Source organism: Crinia signifera, chromosome 6, assembly GCF_055691185.1.
Source record: "Crinia signifera chromosome 6, ASM5569118v1, whole genome shotgun sequence".
Classification (NCBI taxonomy): domain Eukaryota; kingdom Metazoa; phylum Chordata; class Amphibia; order Anura; family Myobatrachidae; genus Crinia; species Crinia signifera.
The window spans coordinates 70,874,571-70,899,470 of record NC_139222.1 but is presented as its reverse complement, the minus strand read 5'-3'; the positions used below and the strand labels follow the sequence as shown (position 1 = coordinate 70,899,470).

At 43.6% G+C, this 24,900-nt stretch overlaps 2 protein-coding genes across 3 annotated transcripts in view; one reads left to right on the top strand and one right to left on the bottom strand.

Moving 5' to 3' along the window:
• ANXA11 (annexin A11) overlaps nt 1-24,900 on the bottom strand; it is a 260,240-nt gene that overhangs the window by 129,136 nt on the left and 106,204 nt on the right. The window lies entirely within an intron of this gene.
• Nucleotides 1-24,900, top strand: part of ZCCHC24 (zinc finger CCHC-type containing 24) — a 125,547-nt gene that overhangs the window by 7,270 nt on the left and 93,377 nt on the right. The gene's annotated exons all lie outside the window — the stretch shown is intronic.

Below are 24,900 nucleotides of genomic sequence, written 5' to 3'. Positions count from 1 at the left end.
GGAGAAATGCCCGTGTGGTCTGAGGTTGCGGGAGCTGCCTGACCACTCGGTCATGCATTCGATGGTCTGCGACCATCGAATGATGGGGGAGGTTCCCTGAGATGGAGGAGGCGTATTCATGAGAAATACACTTGCGGTCCGTTCGGACAGCTTCTTACCGCATTCGGACGGAGTGAGCGATCCGTACGAAAGGCGGGGTTTAGGACGCACAGGTCCTGCCCGCATATTCGGCTCCGTCCGCACAGACCAGAATAAGGCCCTAGGTTACAATAACCCATGTGAATGGGAACCTCTTCTTGGCTTGGCCTGGAGTTTTTGGCCAGCAAGTAACTGTGTAGTCCAACTTTTCCGAGGCACAACCATTACAGCCACCTCACATCTTTCACCGCAGCACATGAACATTCACATCAACAGTCATTGGCCCTTATTCTAATCGGATCGGTACGGCCCGCGTGCGGCCGTACCGCCGATGTTTTTACTCTGCACATGCGCAGAGGTCAATCTGCGCATGTGCAGCCCCCTTCGCCGCAGACGGATTTCGTCCGCCGCAAAGGGGGCGTATAGGGGCGTGAGAGGCATCATGCCCTCATTTCCCTATGTGTACGCCCCGCGTTTCATGGGCGTTCCCATGCAAACGCGGGGCGTACGCATGGTAATGAGGCCATGACGCAACTCATGGGGGCGGAAAGCTGACGTCGCCGGATGTCAGCTTTCAGCCCCCATACAAGCTACCACACGGACGATTGTCCGTGTGGTCTCAGCTTGCGGGAGCTGCCGCGGCGTGCGGACCTGCCTTCGATGGTCGACGACCATCGAATGCAGGGGGCAGCTCCCACCATGGTGGAGGCGTAGCCTCCACCATTTTTATGCGGATCGCCAGCCGTCCGTGTACGGACGGCCGTGGCGATCCGTAGGGTGGGCGGGGATTCGTCTGGTGCGGTCGCAGCCGCATATGCGGCTCGACCGCACCAACCAGAATAAGGGCCATTGTCCATGTATGTACATTATCATTAATTTGCTTTGTTTCAGTTAATTTATCTTTATCATATATTGTCATATAAGGCTCATTTCATCATCATTTTGCAAAACAAAAACAAAAAAATTACATTTTTAAATAGATCAAATGATGGTCATGGCAACTAATGCTATGGAATGACCAAAATAATAAGCCACAAGTTCAGAGAATATTTGATGTAACATGATTGTAATGCATTATCTAGTTCCATCTTTATTCAGCAAGGAAATGATCCTAGTTCACAAGCATGCCAGCAGACTACAGGCAACAAATAACAATCCTAACCCTCGACTCATGTTTAGGCAGGCAGGATGGAGTGGATAGGTCGACAGTAATTATGTTGACAGTTAAAAGGTCATCACAACCAATAGGTCAAAATGGAAAATGTCAACATGAATTTTTAATGTTTTTTTTTTTCCCAAAGAAAGGTGTTTTTTTTCATACTTTACTATCCAAGGGGGCATAGAGTGAGATTTTAATAGTGTGGGGAGCCATGCAAAGGGACGCGGTACACTTATACGGTGTCCATGTTGACTAATGTCGTCAGACAACAACTACAAAAACCTCATGCTGACCTTTTGACCATGCCCACCTAATGCATGTCGACTTTTTAAATTATTGATCTTTTGCCTGTTGACCAATAGTGGTCGTCTTATTGACTGTCGACTCGATGACCCATAGCCAGATGGGGTTGGTCCTGATTCACGTGGTTAGAGGCAGCATCCAGCAATGCACTCTTGTGGTAATGCAGCAGGAGGGGTCTGATATAAGTAGATGCTTTCTGCTTGTATTAGTGATCCCTGCTGCTTCCTATGATGCAGTATCAGATCACCTGCAACACCATTGGCTGGCCACCGTGGTCTCTGGTGTTTCGGAAGCTGCCCGCCACAGTCACTTCAAAGAAGCCATGAAATGTCTGTCTTCTGACACACATCCTGGCCTCAGCACGCCACCAAAATGGTTGCAACATGCCTCCCTTTTTTAGAATCTGAGCACCCCCAAATGACAGCAGACAGTGACTGACAGTCTGCAGGCATAGTGCATGCAATAACGCAGTACCCATACTGCACAACGGGTTTGGTCGCATACCCAAAACACAAAATATCAGTGCCGTAATACATAGGGGTCTGGAATAGGCCCGTTCTGCTGGAAATGTAGAGTGTGAGGGCACTTTCCATCTTTATATATATATGTTCTTATTTACAGTATCAGGTCTGTATTGTGATAGATCTCCTGGATTAATGACAGAATCTGAGCACACTCCAGTTTATGAGGAACATTGCAATTGTACCATTTATTTAGATCCGAAAATGAAATCTAGCACTAACAAGCGCTTTCAAAAGAAAAGAGGCATCTCAGAGTATAGTGGGGCCGTTTCAGATGCATCCGGCACATACGACACCTAAGGTCACATATGCAAAAGAACGCTACCAGGACAGAAGCTTACAGTGTGAGTGTTTGCTGCTGCCATCAACGGTGAAAGTACATCTCTTAACACTCTCTGTAATAGCTGTTTATGGGAGCAGCTGCCCCAGCATTAAGACATTGTTGATTTGGCCAGAATATTAATTCCTTCTGGCCTCAATATGTGGCTAGAAGAATTGATCGTTTTTGGGGGCCCACTGCCACTAGTTAGGAATACGCCCCAATTATCTCTTACTTCCCTCCCAGCTACAAGGATAATCTAATCTGTCTTTAATCCAAGTCACATCACCCCTGTGATAGAACCAACCAGCTGAAACATCAGGTGCCTATTGCTTGGACCGTCAGTGGCTACTGTCTGAAGAAGGATGGCCATTTCCATTCAACTGTTAGCATGTATATCTCTGTGGGTACAGGACATAGGATAGACAGTGTCTAGGTGGACACTCAATAGATAGACATTGGCAAAGGTTAACACAAGCAAAAGGTTAACGCCTTAAAAGTGCCAACATGAGTTTTTCACTTTTTTTCATGTCAAATGTCAACACCTGACCACGTGGACCTCCAATCTGTGTAGTGCGTACCCTTGCAGGGCTCCCTCCTCTACTTTACCTTTGAAGAGTATGTTATAGTATGAAAAGTGGAAAAAAAATGGGAAATTATTTTTTTGCAATGTTGACCATTTGATGTCTATCTATTCATTGTTGTCCAGATCCTATGTACTGTAGATTGCAATACAAATTTTCGTGTGCTCTAAGGGCCTGATTAAAGGTTCCAGGAGCCCTAGGTTAACACACATGTGTTACACACAGAACTCAGGGACTCGCCATTCAACCTGCCCATGTAGCCAAGGGTATACACATGGCATGTATGATCTACTGCTTGTGGTGTATAAAGGAGGCTTTGGCTTTAGGCTGCCCAGTTGGGATCTATGCACAATGTATATACAACAATGGTTCCATCAGTAAGTTAAATGGTCATATTGGCACAGTCATCTGGCACTGACCTAAAGAACTTTACCACCACGGAACATTCGGAGGTATAGCCAATGGCCATGGAATAAATGAGGCCTTCAGTTTAATCAGCAGGTGCCACCTGCCAGGCCCCACCCACCTTCCTACACACAGTCATTGCGCCCTACTAAGCCTAATAAGCCTATTGGTTAACAGGCACTGTTAATATAAAACAGTAGAAAAATGTTCTAATGTTTTATTGGATACAAAGTAATTTGTGTGACTATATAAAAGTTATCAAACTCGTAATAAAATAGCATTTGGAGAGTATCAGGCTCATTATCCCAGTAAGAGACCAAAGTAAACTTTTTTTGTTATACAAATTTAAATGACTTTAAATTACCTTCAACCTCATACCATTAAAGTGAAAATATAGTATTGTCTTTTATATCTTATGTCCTTTGAATGGACCGTAAAAAAAAAAAAAAAAAGGCCCTAGTTTCAAATGAGCCGCTATATGCTTTTCATTTTTACATTCATTTATTTAACTCGCATCGTAGTATATGGTTTGTTTGTTTGTTTATTTAAAAAAAATTGAATGCTTTGTGTTCATTGCATCTTACATTTTAAGCAGCAATAATGTGTTTCCATATAAGTTTGGCTTGCCAAACTATCATCCTTGTTCGATGCACGTTTTGAGCACAGGCTGCACGGATGGTGTAATGGTTAGTATTACTGACTCAAAGCACTGAGGTCATGGCCTGAATTCCCACCATGACCCTAACTGTGTGGAGGTTGTATACTCTCCTCATGCTTTCATGGGGTTTCCTGTGGGTACTCCGGTTTCCTCCCACAATCCTAAAATATACTGGTAAGTTAAATGACTCCTTACCAAAAAAAAAACAGCCCTAGTGTGAACATGATAGGTTATATACAGTGCAAGCTCAGGCATGGACAAATATCCTCTGTAAAGCAATGCGGAATATGTGTGCGCTATATAAATAACTGGTAATAATAAACATATCTACCACTTACAAATGCAATTGATTTTTACTTGTACCTCAACAGGCGCTAAACGCATGGCAACTATCAGTATGCCTAAGCTGTATACCATGTTCTATCTGTGCATCGCTGGCTTCTCAGACCTCAAAAATGGGTATGGGGCAGGGGCAGTGACAATGACAGACCAGATGACTGTGTGTTAAATTAAGATTTGACCTAGCATAGGCAAAAATAGAAACGGATTAATAACTGATTGCAATGCAGGCTTCAAAAATACTCTGGGTTTAAAATGAGGTTGGTTCATATTTAACACTGTGGAATCTCTACTATTCAGTTTATGATTAGTTGTGCTTATGTTTTTTTTTTTTTTTTAGTTATGTGCCTCACACTACATATTTTTATTTGTTTATATTTTGATCTTTATTGGGATAGTTTGGTCTATTTGGTCTATTATTTTTCCAGATCTGTGCTCATTGCTGCTTACTCAAATAATAGAGAGATCACTGTATGCCTGTAGACATTGGGTAGTAATAATTTAGTTCAGTGGTTTCCAACCTTTTTATCTCCCGTACCCCTTGATTAGACTTTTAATTTATGAGTACCCCCTCATCTCAATTTGAAATATCCACAGTACTTACGAGTGTAGTGGAAGTGATCAGTATGCGTGTACTAATGCGTGTCCTTATATTAAGGAGTAGTGGAGGAGTAGTATGCAGTCAGGAATCCTCTGTGTCTGGCCGCTGCCTGTGTACTGTCATTGGGGTTCCCATTAATGCCTGTAGGATTAATGCCACTGCTTTCTTGACACCTGACACGGGCCAGATAATTGCTGATGTCTGAGGGCAGCGTAGGTAGCTCCTAGTGGATTGCTGGTCAGGCAAAAGCACAAGGAGACACTAATGACGCTGCAGACAGAACCAAAAGAGACACAACGTTGTTTGTCTCCATGGCAATGGGAGTCTTCTGCCGCCATCAAAAGATTTTTCCTTCTTCCGACATTACCAATGTTATTTTCAAGTACCCCCAACTGGTCTGCAGAGTACCCCCAGGGGTACTAGTACCCCAGGTTGGGAACCACTGATTTAGTTGTTTAATTGATCAAGAAAACTCAAAACAGAAAGTAAACCCAGCAATGTTATTATACCCCTTTTTACACCCAAATCCCGGATCCGACCAGGTATTTGGAACACGGATCCAAGCCAGGTCGGATCAAGGATTTGTACCGTTTACACTGCAGTGCCTACCGGAAGTGTAAACGGGGGCGGCGCTTGGAGATGACATCATCTCCAAATGCCAGGACCACCGACCACCCCTCCAGGACCACCAATCGCTGGGGGCAAGCCCAGCACCAAGGTAAGTTGCCAGGCTGCCCCCAGCCCCGTGCACCCCCCGTCCGTGAGGTGAATGGATGCTGCACAGAGGCATCCATTCACCTCCTCCCTGCCTCCGCTGCTGTCTGCAGATTACAGCAGACAGCAGCAGAGGCTGTGTGCACCCCCTGCCCAACCTCCATGTTGACCGCAGGAGGTTGGGCTTCCTCCATTGCTGTAAACGGGAGCCAGGTCGGGTGAGCCTGGCTCCCGTGTGCCCTCTACACAGGTCTTGCCCGTGTTCTACCCTGGTCAGGACCTGGGTAGAACTCCCGTGTAAAGGGACACAGGTTAACCTCCTTTACACCGCCGCTGACCCGGGTCCATGGGTGAAAAACCCGGGTTATTGCGGTGGTGTAAAAGAGTACTGTATTCTTTGTATTACATAACTTAGATAATATACATAAAAGATCACTTCCACAATTTATTTTAAATCATATCCAACAACAAATTTCAGACCTGTAGATTATGGCAGATTTAAGAATGCTGTATGCACAATCAAAACTGCACTTATTCTCGCGAGCCGTAATTTTTGCGAAAATGAAGATATCGGTGATTTCGCGAGCTGAAAATTTGATAAGAACAGAACCGAAAGTTGAAAAATTCCGAAACTACCTAAATAGAACCCCTTTTGCAAAAATATTTCTCGAGGTTGAAATTTTCGCGATTACGTCGGGCTTGCGAAAATTAAAGCCTCGCGAAAATAAGTGCTTATACAGTATATGGATATATAGTTTATGCGAGGTATTGCATATGCCTCCTTGCATTCGATACCTAGGCAGCTGCCCGCTGGGGAGCGCCGCGGTATCGCATACAGTCCCTTAGCATATGATGTTTCCTATGCGACCCCCAGCACGGGACCACGCATCAGATCGGAGTCAGAGGTTAAGCACATATGATTAGGGCACTTTTCATCCGGTTTCTTGGCCGGATCTATCGGAATGGGGTGAAAAGGGCCCGAATTGTATGGGCACCTTTAAGACATAACAAATGCGTTTCACATTTCATTTTTTGATTAGCATTATAACTTGCGCTCAGGATTGCAATTAATGTAGGTTAAATATTTGGATGGAGCAGTGCAAAAGCTGGCCATGCATCAGGACGGACCAGCATCATTAACATTTCCCCGATAGATCTTAGGTGTGTAATTTCACATAAGATCTATCTTCAGATCAGCAACTCCGGCATACTGGCAGTTAGCAGCATCTTCAGATCTTACCTGCAGCACATAAGATCTGAGGATCAACCTTAGGACCCCCACATCGTACCAAAACACCTCACGATGTGCACTCAAATCACACACAATGCACTGCACGACCCATCTAAAACATGCATTTGGGCCTGAAATCATTCTGATGTATGGCTAGCTAGAATCACAATCTGTCAAGGGCCATCTTAACAGCCTTGTAGACCCTCTTGCCATGTGTCCACATGTTTCCATACAGTTAATGGCCATCAGCACTTTAATTGGTGGGTAACTCCAGCCATCCAACCAATCACTATGCTGACAGACTTTTACAGTCTGGATGCAGGCTGGGCAGCAGGTAGAAAATGCTGCAAGGCCACTAAGTCCTGGAGGCATTAGCCTACCCCTGCTTGAAGGCCCCTAGAACTGATAGGTGCTGGGCAGCTGCCCAGTTTGCCTATACATTAAGATGGCCCTGAATGTACCTGAATATATGTAAAAATACATATCTATATCTTGTCTTTGAAAACAATGGTTTCTGTTGTCAGATTCCTTTAAATGCATTACACTAATGTTCATAGTTCTTTTTTTGGTACTTGTTTAGTTTCACGGCGGCAGTTACGTAGTTTACGTAATGCTGTATTGAGAATACCAATTACAGCACTATGCTACGTAAGTGCTTCTGGAGCCCTGAAACTACACAATGGTTAATATCCCCACTATCCACGTCATATCCCCAATATCCACACCGGCGTGGAGCAGATTTTATATAGTGTGGCGAGCGCAGCGAGCCACCGAGACCGAATTGTGGCGAGCGGACGAGGATACGCGTCCGCTTACCACACTTTATAAAATCAAGTCCACGCCGACGTGGATACTAAGGGTATGACGTGGATACTGGGGGAAACGTGTGTGTGTTGTGCTTTATACTTACCCTCCTCCGGCCCGGCCACCGCGTCCATCATGTCCACCGATGGGCAGCGTTCAGTCCCCCTCCTCCGCCAGTCACTCCCCGGCGCCAGCGTTTAGTCCCCCCCCTCCGACACTGGCAGCGGACAATGTACCCAATTAGCATAGTGCCGCTGGGGAGCAGGGAAACCATGTGATGCTCCCCCAGCGGCAATACGCTGAATTACGTACATTGCTGGCACCAGGGAGTGACTGCCAGAGGAGGGGGACTGAAAGCTGCCGCCGGGGAGTGACCGTCGCCCGCAGGGATCGCTGACCGGAGGACGGTAAGTATAAAACAAAGCACCCACCACCCTGCTCCCTCTGCCACCCACCACCCTGCTCCCAGCGTAGTTTCACGGCGGCGGATACGCTGAAAACATAGCGTAGAGCTGCCGCCGTGAAACTAAGCAAGTACCCTTTTATTATTATAAATGCATGTATTTAAATGCCAGTGGGCATAGGGAATTATATTCTAATTTTGTATAACCATTATCAACATTGATGTAAAGTATTTGTCATTTTTAGCTTTGTTGCAGCTTTCTACAATGCAGCTACAGTACACTCAGAACTGTAGAAAAGTTGCAAAGTTACTATCTTTCTCTCTTAAAAATAATAAATACACATCCAAATGATTGCTAAAAAATAGTGTCCGCAGATAATGTTACCAATTGGGATGCAAAACAGTTAAGTGGATGTATCAAAGTCTGTGTATAATATGTATATATTAGAAACAGTTGGAAAGCTGCTTTGACGGGCTGTGAGATGTTAGATGTGGGATGTGCCCTGCTGTTCAAGGCTGCATGTAATGTCATCTGCGTGTACACAAATAAAAAAATTAGATTTTGGATTGAATATAATAAGAAAAAAAAAATCTGTTAAAAGCAAAGTTTCTAATAACAACAGATGTTGGGGTTTAATTAGAAACGTCCAATCTTTTTTTTGTCTAGCTCTGACTGAGCATCCTTTAGAAATGTGGTTGTGTGTATTATGAGTCACTTGGTGGCATTGGCATTATATGGTGACATCACTTCCTCTATTTCAGTGGTAGCCACCTTCAGTCCTCAAGAACTACCAACAGTTCACATTTTCCAGACAACCTAGCTGCTGCACAGGTGCACTCATTACTCACTGACACATTTTAAAAGATCCACAGGTGGAGCTAATTACTTCACTTGTGATTCTGTGAGGAGATCTGGAAAACATTAACTGTTGGTCGCTCTCGAGGACTGGAGTTGGCTACCCCAGCTCTATTTGGACCAGTGTTTTCATTTATTCATTGATTTAATTTTACACTAATGATGTTGAGATACAGATTTATTTATTATTTATTAACAGTCTCTTATATAGCGCACAAATATTCTGCAGCACTTTACGGAGAATATTTGAACATTTACATATCCCAAGTCCCTGCCCCAGTGGCGCTTACAATCTATATTCCCTACCACATGTTCACGCACATAGACATTCTAGGGTTAATTTTTGTTGGAAGCCAGTTAGCCTACCGGTATATTTTTGGATTGTGGGAGGAAACCGGAGTACCCGGAGGAAACCCACGCAAGCATGGGGAGAATATACAAACTCCGCACAGTTAGAGCCATGGTGGGAATGGAAACCATGACCTCAGCGCTGTGAGGCAGTAATGCTAACATTACACTATCCGTGCCGACAAGATCTAAAGTAAGAGGTGTATTCCCTTTAAGGCTCCTAATATTATGTACAGAAACATAGTCCACTTACAAACTAATACTATTCTTGATCTATTGACTCTCCAAGCCCCAACCAAGGAGAATCCTGGATCCAGCATCATAACCACAGACTATGCTGTATTAGCCAGTTTTCCAAATAACGCAGTTTAATAGTGTTCGGTAAATATGTAATTAAAGTCAACTGGGTTATTAGCTAATATACTAGTAAATGAGGTAAGAAGATAACTCTGGCCCTTATTCTGGTTGGTGCGGTAATATCCGCGTGCGTTCGTGCCGCCGATGTTTTGTGTCTGCGCATGTGCAGAGGCGTCTCTGCGCATGTGCGAGCGGGACGCACGGCCACATTCTGCATGAAATGTGTACACTACGAACAGGGGGTGGAGAGGGGTGTGAAGGGCTGTTTGGGCTCATTACCATATGTTTACAACCCGCGTTTCATGGGCGTTCCCATGCAAACGTTGGGCGTACGTATGGTAATGCGGCCGTGACGCACGTGTAGGGGGCGGACATATGACATTGCCGGATGTCAGCTGCCCGCCCAGATCCCTGCTTTTGCACGGAGAAATGCCCGTGTGGTCTGAGGTTGTGGGAGCTGCCTGGGCACTCGGTCCTGCATTCGATGGTCTGCGACCATCGAATGATGGGGGAGGTTCACTGAGATGGAGGAGGTGTATTCATGAGAAAGACACGTGCGGTCCGTTCGGACAGCTTCTTACCGCGTACGGACGGAGTTGGCGATCCGTATGGAAAGCGGGGTTTAGGACGCATGGTGCTGGCCGCATATTCGGATCCGGCCGCACCAATCAGAATAATGGCCTTTATTTGGTCTGTGTATGGCAGGGCTGGGCAATTGCGGCCCTCCAGATGTTGAGGAACTACACATCCCAGGATGCTTTGCATTAGTTTTGCTATGTGGCCATGCTGAAACTGATGCAAGGCATGCTGGGATGTGTAGTTCCTCAACATCTGGAGGGCCACAATTGCCCAGCCCTGGTGTATGGGGTCATCTTCTGATTGGACTAACAGTTCACATGTGCACCAGCACATGTAACCCACTGTACCCCCCCCCCCATAAAAAAAATAATAAATAATAATAATAATAATATATAACCTGACAAAATACTGACAACCCAGGTCCGACCCGGGTCACTGTGTGGTGTGAAAGGGCATTTTTAAAAATACCGGGTCCAGCAACCCGGCAATTCGACCCGGGTAAAAGAAGGGTTCTAACCCATGGTCGGATGCTGGGCATTGTGAATGGGTAACCCGGGTCAAGCGGCTCCATCTGTATCGGCTACTTGCAAAAGGGTTCAGTGTTAATTTGAGCACCTAAAAGAAAGAGTAGGTGTTTATGTGCCATTGTGCTAATGTAGCAGTTCTGCCCAGAACCTTTATGTGGCTGAGGGGACCGGACATGAAGGGTTAAATTGACTAAAGCTCCATAAATTGACTTATCCATAACAACCAATCAGAATATGTCTAATATTTCTCTATTTCATCCTAAAAACCGATAGACAGAATTTGATTGGTTGCTATAGAGGCAACATCACCTCTTTTCATTTCAAGAAGCTTTAGTAAATGTAACCCCAAATAACATCCCTCCGTTTCTGTGACTGGAAGTCGCTTAGGTTGGGTACACGGCCATGTTGTTGGTACGAATCCAATTACACACACAAAGGAGAAATAAGTGGATGAGAGGAGATGGAGGAAGTGGCATGTAAAGTGGAATTTAGGAATTGATGGATGAAAAAATGGAAATGAGAGAAAAACAGAGTGAGGAGGAATAGGGAAATGAAAACCAGGCAGAATATGAGAAGAAATCCGGGGAAGGCTGCTAGCCCCTTTCCTGTACAATGAGAGCCTTTTGGAAAAGTAAGAAACAGAAAACAGCTGTTTGTGTAGGCCAGCTGTTTCCCTGTGCAAACTCCCTTTGTGCCCTGAAACATGTTCGAGTATAAGCCTCATCTGTAAGGGAACAAAAGCACAGAGTGTGTCCAGTGTCAGTTCAGGAGAACTCCTAGCTCGGAACAATTTGTTCTTACAAGTCGCGGATTTGGACTTTTAACTGTTTCACCCCTAAAACCAACAGCTGCACCAATACATGATAACGTAGGAACTGTAGTTCTGTGCAAATGTTTACCTATCCGATCACACGTCCATTTGCACTCGCACTTTTCCAGCACAATTTGTAGCAATCCAGCGCTCATAAAGCACAGCATTGCAAGGTGTTATGTAACGCCTTGGGACTTTAAAACCCTTTGAAAGCAAAAAAGTTCCCCTGGCATGAAAGAGGTTCAGGGAGATTGCAATATAAAAGGTTGTCCCAGCAATGGATCAATGGATCTTGTTTTACATAATTTACAAAAGTACGTCCTGCTGCCTACTTTCAGAAACAGCTGAACAGTCACCTCCTCCAAAGCAGCAGACTCTGCCCTGGATCGGGGATAATCTCCCGGCTTAACAGCGGTTTATTGAAAAGACAGCCTTTCCTTTGAACCCTAATCCTCCTGTGCTAATTTGCTTCCAATATTTTCCGATGGCTCTTAGAAGCGTTTGTTCGGTTCCTAATGTATAATGTGTGGGTACCCGATTTACTGTTTTGTGATCATTTATATCCCCTATAATCTGATGATCTGCATGCTCTTGTCTGGAACATTTCTTGTTTCATGTCAGCAGCCATTTTGTGTCTGGGCCGGGTCTCTCACTGCGGTGCTGGAGGTACTAGATAAATAGAGTCTGGCAGCAGCCCAGAAAGAATAGTCTGCACTCTGATTTGCTACCAGATTGACATTCAGATACTGTATTGTAGACAGAGCTCTAAATGACATGTCTAAAAAAGACATGGCCAAGATTTGCTTCTGTTACTAAGCTTAGCCTGAGTTGAGTGAAACTAGGTGGAATATTTACTAAAGCTTCTAAAAACTGAACAAGTTTTTTGACCATAGCAAACAATCAGATTCTGTCTATCATTTTCTAAGAAGTAATAATAAACAGAATCTGATTGGTTGCTATGGGCAACATCACAACTTTAAATTTTTAGAAGCTTTACTAAATTTACCACTAGGTAGCTAGCGGATAAGACCCACTGGGCTCATATTGGGCCAAATGTACTAAGCTTCAAAAGTGATAAAATGCAGAGTGATGAACAACCAATAAGCTCCTGTGTGACATTTTTCAAACACAGTTTGTGACATGGCAGGTAGGAGCTTGTGACATGGAAGGTAGGAGCTGATTGGCTGGCTGTTTATCACTCTCCATTTTATCGCTTTTGAAGCTTATTGCATCTGGCCCTTAGTCTACCCTTCACTTACATAACCTCTAGGGTTAATTTTCTTGGTAGCCAATTAGCCTTCCAGTATATCTTTGGATTGTGGGGGGGAAACCAAAGTGCCAAGAGCAAACCCACACATACACAAGGAGACCATACAAACTCCACACAGTGATTTCAGTGCTGTGAGGCAGTAATACTAAACATTTCACTATACATTCCATACAGCCCCAAAATAATCTCCCTCATTGCTGCTTGGCTGGTTCTGGGAGACATTTGTTGAACACAGTAGGCTTAACTTGTTACATTGTAGAGGACTGCAGAAAAACATGCCATGCACAAGCAAAACTACCTTGTGTTACTAAAGCGGTGTACACACGGTGCAATATATTGCTCAGTGTATCCTTTTCATCAGCGACCAGAGATGGTCTCCAATGAAAAGGAGACTCTGCCGGGGAAGCCGCAGAGGGAAATAGCTGGTCGCATTCCATTTGTAAAGCGCAACGGAATATGCTGCGATATATAAGAAACGGTAAATAAATAAATAATAAATGCTCCTGCGACTATTAGGAGGCTGAACACGGGAGTGTGCATCCGGTGATTTATCGCTGCAGCACAAGCAAATCACTGGCAATATGGTCGCTCAGCGACCGTATTGCCAGCGATATTGCACCGTGTGTACACAGCTTAAGACTTTTACAGCGTGTAGCATTTATGTGAGCAACTTAATTATCCTCAAGCTCTTGTATCTTTCTGGCTATAGCAGTTGTTAAAACAGATTGCTATTGGGTTTTTTGCTTGCACTACGTTGAGGTTGAGCAAAAATCAGTGTGGTCTTATTACCCTGATATCCTGAGGAGTGTCTGTAATATATGGATGATGGAATGGATGCTCTATTCAGCCCATTTATTAAAACAGACTTTTTAAAATTCTAACACTGGATTGCAAGCTCTTTAATACCCCTTTCACACTGCACTTGTTAAACGGTATATTGCCGTTTTTTTCCCACAAAACGTTTAAGGCTGCAGTGGGAAAGTGCCAGAGTTGATTTACCGGTTAAAGATAACCGGTATTTCAAAACGTTTAAGAAGCAGAGTCCTACACGTTTCAGAGCCGTTTTTTTATGCAGTGAGAATGGCTCTGAAACGGTATTTAGTAAAAACAACAGATTCCAGACCTGTGATAGGCTGTCCCCTGCATTCTGCCTTGAAACGTGCAGGGGATTAAACCGGTTGACTGATGTGAATGGTAGTTAAACGGTATTTAAAGCGGTAATCTACTGCAATGTGAAGGCTCAGACCCGTTTTAAATACTGTTTAAAAATACTGGTTTTTAAAACGTTTAGCAATGTGAAAGCGGTATAACATGCTTTGTTTTCATTTCATGTATGTTCCCAGTTTCATCAATCAATAATGATAACATACTTTCCAGGAATGTCTGGGAGGTCCCCACATGTCATGGTGCTTCTCCCAGATTCCCAAGATCCACACATTTCCCCAGAGAAGTAGGCTAACCAGGGGTCCAGTACTGCGATTCATGGACCCATGTCCCCTGAACCTCCCGCCTGTGCCTGTCTCCCCATCATCCCTCCATTAGTACGTACGGGTTTGGTATACCAAGTGTAGACGTGGACTAGTGCAGTGGTTCCCAAGCTGTGTGCCGTGGCACCCTGGGGTGCATTGGTAGACTTGCAGGGGTGGTCCAGGACCAATTCAAGTTTTTTATGTCCATTATAATGGTCAAATTCTCTTTTTTACCACATGATGTATATAATGAATGAAGCCATTTCTGTGGAAGAAGGATTAGTATTTTTAAAATAGTGAAAGTAGCTGGAAATATTGAAGCTACACAATCTCCAATAATAGTGAAGTCTCTATCCAGCACGGAACAGTCCGCACATCATCGGCCTGATTTCGATCCGTGTAACAAATCAGTGGGCTTTGAAACTTAGGGGGTTATTCTGGTTCACTCCTTCTGGCAAATTCCTTCTTGGATAGACAAAACAATGTGCACTGCAGGGGGTCAGATGTAAAATGTGCAGAGACAATTAGATTTGGGTGAGTTATTTTGTTTCTGTGCAGGGAAAATACTGGCTGCTTTATTTCTACACTGCAATATAGATCTCACGGTACTTATGTAGTATCTGGGCGTCCGATTTAGAAATCGGATCGGATCGCATCGCATCGTATCGCATCGCATGCAACCAAATCGTATGCGATGCAATGGTCAAGATTTTTCCATAGGATTCAATGTTAAAATGGTCTGAGTCCATTTTAACATAGAATTCAATGGGAAAAAGGGGTCCTGTTCCTTGCCCCACTATCCAAGTGGGCATGGAGTTGGATATAAACCTGTGGCGAGCCCGAAGCGTGGCGAGCGTAGCGAGCCCCGCGAGGGGACACAGAATACTTTTTAAGAAATATGCGTTCGCTCGCCTCGCTGCGCTCGCCACGCTATATAAAATCAACTCTATGCCCACTTGGATAGTGGGGAAATGAACAGGACCTTCTTAACATTGAATCCTATGCAAAATCGCATCGCATCGCATCGCATCTGATTGTATGCCTTAATGTAAGGCATACAATCACAAAATCGGCAGCCCAGATACTACATAAGTACCGATCTCACTTTGAAGTAAAACCCCACCCAAATCTAACTCTTTCTGCACAAGTTACATCTGCCCCACCTGCAGTGCACATGGTTTTGTGAACCAGAATAACCCCCTTAGTTTGAAAGATTAGGTAGTTATTTTACCTGAATAAAACACTATTTCGTTTTTCCCGCCACCATAGACTTTCCAACTTGTACAGAACTTTAATTGGGATCCAGTCTAGCTTTTCCCAGAAAGTCAGTCGACTTGGACGGTGCCGGAATTTGTGCAGATTAAAGAAATGTGATTGTTTTGGGCAAGGTTGATTTCAAGGAGTCTGAAGTCTTGGGTTTTACATGGAAATATGTCACGTTGACTGAATGGACAACATAGGCCCTTTTGTTCAGTTAGTGTGGCTTCCTGCTGTAAAGGCAGCATTTTATCAGGGGTCATGTTTGTCACTTGTAGTAGGAAGTCCAGACTCAGCAACCCGAGATTGCTTGACTTTTGTCACTGCCACCCTGTATGTGTGTGTGTGTATATATATATATATATATATATATATATATATATATATATATATATATATATAGATATATATAGATATATATCTATATATATCTATATATATATATATATATATCTATATATATATATATATATATATAGATATATATATATATATAGATATATATATATATATATATATATATATATATATATATATATATATATATATATATATATATAGATATATAGATATATACACCTCCTGTATCAGCCAGCAGGGAAATGACTGTCCCTGGTCTCTTTCCCACCTGTTACAGTGGAGTTACTCTGACTAATACCAGATGTTATTCACCAGGCTGAGTGTAATGCTCTTATAAAACATCGTACAAACATTCCAAAATCAATGACATAAAAACAAAACTCACCACAACTATGGATAGAAATATAAACAGAAAAAGAAGCGTGCTTCTTATAAAACCTAGCACAAATTAGAATATACATTAGTTGTGTAAGCATCAGAATTCCACTCGTACTCGCAGGAATTCTGTCATCTGGTTTGCCAGTAACTTTTCCAAAGTTTCTTTTGTCTGGGTAAAAGAGAGGGGGGGGGGGTTTCTTTTGTTTCTTTTTTAAATTGAAGCCTCATACTGAAGTACAAATTTGGCAGATGTCATTAGATTTATTTATTAGAGCAGTTCAGAAACACAATTTTACTTTGCAGAGCAAGATTAATAAAGGCATAAAAGGGTTAATAATACTGTAGGTTCATTTTCACGGGAGTACTTTTGGTGCTTTATGAAAGAGGGGATCCGAAGCGCGGCGAGCCACGCGAGGGGACACAGTGCTGCGTTTCAGAACCCATGTCCACGGTGTCGAAATTCGGGACAAAAAAAAAGTGAAAACCCCATGTCAACCTTTTGACTGTCTACCTTCCCCATGTCAACCTAATGCTTGTGTCGGCCTTACCCCTGTCTACCTTTAGTCATGTCAACCTTAATGCTTGTCGACCTAGTTGCTGTCTATCCAATGATCCATACCCCTGTAGACAATTCTATATCCTCATAGCAGGGCACTCCTTCTCCCACCCCCAGCAAGAACACCATAGCAGGGCACTTCTTCTTCTCCCACCCCCAGCAAGAACACCATAGCAGGGCACTTCTTCTCCCACCCCCAGCAAGAACACCATAGCAGGGCACTTCTTCTCCCACCCCCAGCAAGAACACCATAGCAGGGCACTTCTGCAACCATCATCAGAATATGGTACACAGCAGGAGACCTCCGCTCTCACCCCGGAAAGTGAGGTGTCGCCAGGCACTTCTGTGCCCATCAAATATGTGCATCCTTTCTGCTCCTGACACCCTCTTCTTTGATGAAATAACATCACACCCTGCATGCCAAATATAAGGGCAGCGATTGTGGACCTGGGCGGTGGCACAGGCTACATACCTCTAGTTACAGCATTACATGCCCTATGCGGCTCCTAATTATTTTAAGCCATGAGGGGGGGGGGGGGAGAACAAAAACTGAAAAGTGAATTGGAATATAAAGGCCAATAATAACAGGGATAGTAGGTAGGAATGAAGTATACACTTGTGAGCAGTGCAACAGTAGTGATCTTTTTGCCTCTGTGACGGGATCTTCTGCTGTGCCGATGCGATTCTCTGCAACATCAAAGTGCACAGAACAAAAAGGTGGTTTGCTCCCGGCGTTGTCTGCGCTTGGTTACTTATGTTCAATGTATGCTTTTTCTATGTGATATTTGTATAGAATTAAAAATCCAACAAATTTCAATAACAATTTTTGCCAATGTAGTGGTTAAAGTAGACAAAAAAATAATACCATTGGAATCTAACAGGGGAATCTTTTTGCAAGTGAATGCTGTGAGTTTCTATTGCAGCGGCGTTGAAACACTAGCCTTGTATTTGCTGCCTGTGATTGCCTGGAAGGCTGCTTAAGCATCCATTGGGTATAAAGGGGCGTGGTCTAATCAGGAAGGTGTGGCCAGACACACTCTAAACCACCAAGGGAGAGTGTAAAACTAATCGGCACAGCGCACAAATACACCTGGGCAGGGGTAAAAAGCCCCCACCTTTGCATTCCAGGATACCTTAACTGTAGTTCTACATTATCGCAGGAAATATGGAAAGCTGCAGATTTGATAAGTATCACTTTATTTATGACACCTGTTGGGACTAAAACTGCAGACACCACCGCTATATAAAAGCCCTTTGTGAATTTCTACCCTTGATATCCAGTTCTGCAGTTCCATTTAATATTGTACTATACAGTCTCTGCCTCTGCTGTGAGAGGTATGCTGCCTCATGGTACAAACACGAAGTGCTGCTGCGGCTTCTAGTATTAATAGATTGTATTTTCCTGCATAATAGCTCAGAGCAAAACATTGCTGCCTCACACAGTTTTCCTGCGATGTGTGAAGCTACAGTACTGTATGGTTTGAGCGGTCATGCTGCGCTACATTACTCGCTGGCATATAAATGCATCACCTGATAGTTTACAGAGAGCAATTGAGGTGTTTGCTTAGACCACGTTATCACTGTATGCGAGATCACATTATTCCAAGTCAATGTAAATAATGTTATCATGAAGATAATAGTGACCTCACACACTACCATTACCTGACCCAGGCCATCAGTGGCAGCTTATTGCCCTCTGACCACTTAAACAAAGCACTTTGTGGGATTGATACAGTATGTCTAGACTTGAGAAGGGCCTAAACATTTGTGCATTTAAGGTCCATACACACTGGGCGACTATGCCCAGCGACGATGCGCGGGGAAAGCAGCTCAGTGCATACACACGGAGAGGCTCTCCCCCTGCCCGGCGCCCGACGGAGGAGGGGGGGGGGGAGGGCGGTGTTGCATAGCGCAGCGCTATGCAAAGCCGTCCTGAAAGACACTCATCTGCTGGTATGAACGGCTTTCCCAGCGATGTTGCGGGAATGCGCAGCAGCGCTTACCGCTCATCGCCTGGGCGTACACACTGGGCGGCTTTGAGCTGAAAGCCGCTCAAACCTGCTGTTTTGAGCGACTTTAAGCTCAAAGTCGCCCAGTGTGTACGGGTTTTTAGAAATAACCTTGTGGTATCACTAGTACATCATTGTGAAATGTTTATTTACAAGGGATCCTTTAGGAGTGCAGGTGAGGTTCAAACTGGATCTCACTTCATCTCTCACTAAGCTCTAGTGTGCATGTGTGGAGTTAATTGCTGTACATGGGTAGTTTGACATATTTTTTTTTTTTTTAAGATTACGACGGTGTTCAATCTTGGCCACTATTTCCGCCAGGGAAAATAGCACCCCCGCTATTCAATGCTGCCATTTCCGACAGCATTGAACGCAGATTCCGACAAAACAGATCCAACTTTAAAGCGGACTGGGCACACAGGGACACATCCCATAACTCCCACCCTGCCCCCCTCCTCATATCCCACATCACCTCCTTTATCTTTGCTGGTCCCCTAGGCACATTGCGGGAGCTGGGTGGCATGAGGTGAGGTGTGCTGTGGCGGGCGGCTGGATCTGGGCTCTTTCCTGCATCCTGCACAATCGCAGACAGCTTGTCAGCCGTCATAGCCTGCACTGTACCAGTGGCTGTGATGGCTGTGTCTGAGCTCAGGGGACAGTGCCGCGGATCCACAACAGAAATCCGATCCCCGCCTCCCCCGGCACACAACATCCCCACACCGTGCACCGGCAGGGGGGGGCAAACTTTAGTAGAAAAAAAAATTTATTAACGTAAACGTCGGCAATCGTGGGAGGGATCATTAGGAGGTGCCTGTGTACTTACGGCAGCAACCCGTGCACAGGCCTATGGTGACAAGGGTCTGCAACTACACCAGTTCTGTTGCAACAAAAATACTAATTGTAAATACCTACTACATGCATACTGGTTTCCTGCAAGGCGCTAGTGGCTCTTGTGCGGAGTGACACTACCACCACCCAGGTGGTAGTAGTCCTGTGTGCAGTCTCCATTTAGGTCCCAGAGAGGTGGGACCCAAATGGAGACTGCACACAGGACCCTCCTTTCTTAGGCCCTTATTCTGGTTCACTCGCAATGGCAAATTCCTGCTCAAATGGACAAAACCATGTGCAGTGCAGGGTGGGGGGGCAGATGTAACATGTGCAGAGAGAATAAGATTTGTATGAGTTATTTTGTTTCTGTGCAGGGAAAATACTGACTGCTTTATTTTTACACTGAAATATAGATCTCACTTTGAATTAAAACCCCACTCAAATCTAACTCTCTCCACACAAGTTACATCTGCCCCACCTGCAGTTCACATGGTTTTGTAAATTTGAGAAGGAATTTGCCTTTGCAAGTGAACAAGAATAAGGGCCAAAATATGCTCCTGGGCAGCAGGGCACAATCATAGTTTTCAAATACTTATGATGCCAGCTGAATTTATTTTGCTATGCTTATAATGAAATGCCTATGACTACTAACAACAACGGGAGCAAGAAAGGGGAGCACACATGGTTGACATATTGCAAGTATAGTTTTTCATTAAAAACCAGAAAAGATAATTCAATGCGACAGATTTGATTTAAGTTTCATAATGAAAAACAGGCTTATTGTGAAATAAATATATATATATATATATATATATATATATATATATATATATATATATATATATATATATCATAGGGTATTTGCTGTGTAATAAAATAAACACTCACTCTTTTTGACTGACAAGCCACACAGGGTTTTTACCGCATTTCTGTGTTAAAGAATCGCCCCCACTAACAGCACTATTACTTAATATATCTTAAGGTCCGTAAAAAGTAATGCATTAATATGCTAATAATTCCCAGTTACCTCACTCTTTTTCTGTATTGATGTGGGCTAGCAGTTTTCCAAATATATTTTGTAGGAGGGCCCATCTATTAAGGTGGCCATACACTATTGTGATTCCGCCCAATTTCACCAGATTCATTTTCTGGACCATGGTAGTGCCCTAGTTTATTTTATGAACCATTGTTCCCTAGTTAACATGATGTCACAGTGTAGGGCTGCCAGTACACATTATGCCACACAGTATCCCCAACATACATTAAGCATACAGTGTCCCCAGTCAGTGGTGTAGCAATAGAACCCACAGACCACATGGGGGCTATTGTTATACCACTGCCAGAACCTGCAGACACTTGTCTGCTGGTCTATTGGGCTTGGCCCCATTGAAAATGTCAAATACAAAATGGCCGTGCCTCAGTGGAGACAGTTACTAGTGATACTAGAGGTGGCAGCTGCCAATTTGGGAGATGCATTTGTATTTGATGGCAGGTGCAACAGACATGGCAGCTGCGGTGGCTGAAACCCTTGACAATGAGCAAACCCCGTCGGGACTGCAGACCAGCTTCAGCCTGGGGGGGTATCCTCTGACAACAGGCAGGTACCAAGGGGGAGGAGAGTTCTAATGTATAGTTATGCCACAGTCTCCAGGACATATTATGTATGCCACCTTACAGTGCCATGCAGTTCAAATAATGCCATGGTATAGTGCCCAAGTTCCTAATATGCCATACTATACTGTTCTACATTAAAGTGCTCATTTCCTATTATATAACATAGTGCACTGCACATTACAATGAGCAAATCAGATTAAGCCACCAGTTCAAATTATGCCACATGAAATTGCCCCCTTACTATTATAGCATCCACTAAACACTCCTGAAAATGCAATGTCACACAAATCAGGATGGATCAGACCCAGTTACTTAGTAGCCAAATCAGGGAAATTTATACAGTATGCAACTTTATAACCTGGGTCCAAGCCCTCCTAAACCTCTGGGCCCCATAGCAACCCCCTATAGTTACACCCATGTTGTCTATGGATGTTGGAACATATCTGATTCTTTATAATTGTCTTGAAATGATGTCACCCTGCTATAATCCAAAATTCTAAATAGAATGGGATTTAGGGGGAGGCTTGAAAACGCGCTGAGCGAGTAGCATAAGAAAACTTCAGTGACTTGTAGAAAAATGTCGGGTTTTTATAATTTTTTAAAGCACATTCAACCCTTTTCAAGGTCAGCAGCAGTGTTATATCTGGTTGAACAGTTTTTAGGCATCATCTACAACTCACGGTTCCAAAATATATAATATTATTAAGACATCTGACCTGGGATTACTTTTTAACCAAAAACCATCCACAAAAGCCAACAATAGAACCACCCCACTAGTAAATCTCCACTCTTGCTCTCCTGGCTTTAAAAAAAAAAGATTTCCAGAAGTTATAGATAGTTGGAGGCCACCCTAGTCTGCTTGTCTGTGCAGGGCTGTGAATGGGGAGCTGGAATCTCAGAACGTGCTTTAAATAAACCCACGCAAATTCTGCATCCTAGTCTGTGGCTATTTCAGAACTAGCTGAGCCCTGCGTATGAATGCACTACAAGAGAGATAGGACTGCAGTTATTTCAAGGCCCCAGCATAAGACAGAAATTGCACACAGTTATTTAACCACCTATGTTTCCAAGTGTGTCCTCTATCGGACCACTTTTAGCCACAAGCCTCACAGAGTGACTATGCCAGGTTAATATAATTATACAGTAAAAGTGTAGTAGAACCAAATACAAACAAACAAACAGGACAAGTATACATAGACTAAGGTATCATAGAACTCTCTGTACATTAGACTTCCTTTATATTTAGGAGTATGCGCATTCATTCAAAGCTTGGATTGCACAGGACAAACCATGTTACAATACAAAGAATAGACACCTATCTTTCTTTCTGCAAGTTTTCGCTTATGGCACACATAAATCATACTTGCCTACTTTTGAAAACTAGTTTCAGGGAGATTATAGTTGGTAGTAGAATTATGTGCAGTGCTTCATTGAGGGGGGGGGGTGTCATGCTCCACCCAAAGGGTTTGTCTAATTCCATATATGGAGAGATTGTGAATAGAGATTGTGAACGTGGCACCTAGAAGCGTGGGTGTGCACTGCTACATCTGAGAGGAATCTTTTTAAATGACTTATATCCAAATGTAGATGAGCCCCAAAGCAGTTAGTAAGAGCTACTATACTTGGTAAAGTGCTGGGAAATGGTGCTGATGATTCAATTAAACTGTATCTATATCTCATTCCTTTTCCCCAAAAATGCAACAGTGTAATGTGGGCGAGGGGAAATGAGGGAGATTGCTGGACTAATGAGGGAGAGAGGGAGATTGCTGCTATTTCAGGGAGTCTCCTGCAGAATGCAGGAGGGTAGGTAACTATGACATAAATGCTATATAAATACGGAGTTCAGACTCCTTTAACGGTCACGTACGTGCTAATTGATGACCTATAGATCAGCATGTATTTTTTCAGATGGCAATAAGATGCACTTTTGTTTTTCGGTGAAATGAAATCATTTTGCAATGTCCTGCCAGTTGTTTTGTCAGCTCATGTTTAATTTTCTTGTCTCACTAAAGCTGCTCCATTTGCCAAACACAGGGCGTTTCATCAAAGCCGTCTGAATATTTTCCACCACGGAAAACTCTAGCTCAGTTTCATGCTTATTATCGATTCCCAGTGATTTGCAAAACAATGACACTGAAGTTGGCGTTACATAATTTGGTGGCAGATAGAACAAGAGCTTTATGTGACATCATGGGGATATGGTCACTAGGTCGGCAAGCATTAGGTCAACACCACTAGGTCTACATACATTAAGGTCGACATGCAGGAATGTCGACATGGGTTAGGTCGACAGGTCATTTTGTCGACACAAGCATTTTTTTGCGCCGACATGTGCTGAACGAGCACCGAGCCCGAAGCATGGTGAGCGCAGCCAGCCATACGAGGGGACGCGACGCCACATTTCAGTGTCCAGGTCGACTGTGTCAAAAAAAATTTGGGAAAAAAGTGAAAAACCCCATGTTGACCGTGCCCATGTCGACCTAATGCTTGTGTCAACCTTATGACATGTCAACCTTACTCATGTTGACCTTCGGTAGTGGTGTCGACCTAGTTGCTGTCTATCCTATGATCCATACCCACTTCATGTGAATGGAGACAAAGCAGAATTTCTACTCCCTGCCTTCCTAACTCGATGTCATTACATACTGTATGCAATGACACGGAGGCATGTGTTGCAAACTGAAGAACAATTCTTGATCAGGTTCTGTCGCTATTTGTAAATAGTTGTACAGGTTGTGATACCCATCAGCAGCTTGCTGATTGATACAGCAGATGTATTAAGACTTGGTGAGCGATAAAACAGAAAGAGAAAGTATCAGCCAATAAGCTAATGCCATGTTACAGGCTGTGTTAAAAAAGGAATGGCAGGAGCTGATTGACTGGTACTTTATCACTCTCCAAGACTAAGTACATCTCCCATTCCTGTCCACTTTCCCTCCAAGGCTTGACACATCTCTCCCAAAGTCTGTTAGTTTAAGAGAAAGAATGGTGCAAATTATCAGACTACATAGAACATTTCTATTTCCTCTTGATGCTCCAAGGCTCCTTTGAGATGCTTGAGGTCCGGTATTTTGTCCGGGAATGGCCATACTTATAAAGCAGCAATCACAATCATTACTAGACAAAACTAACCTGTTTTTCATGTGTAAATGATTGCCGTTTAAAAATATGGCCACTCTCGGACAAAATACCTTGGGTGAAATTTAATAGGATGAGAGATTCAGAAAGTGAGAGATCTGGTGAGAAATCTCCAGTTTTTTAAAGCGTCAATCATTTACACTGCAAAATCAAACTGGTTTTGAAGTGTAAATGATTGCCTCTTTAAAAATAACTGGAGATTTCTTACCAAATCTCTCACTTTCGGATTCTCTCATCCTATTAAATTTCCACCCTTATCTCCAGCAACTCGGACCCGATCACATTAACCCCTATCATCTATAATTTTTGTGTCCAGACCAGGTTAGATGGTCATAGAAGTAAAGTTGTAATTATTATTATTATT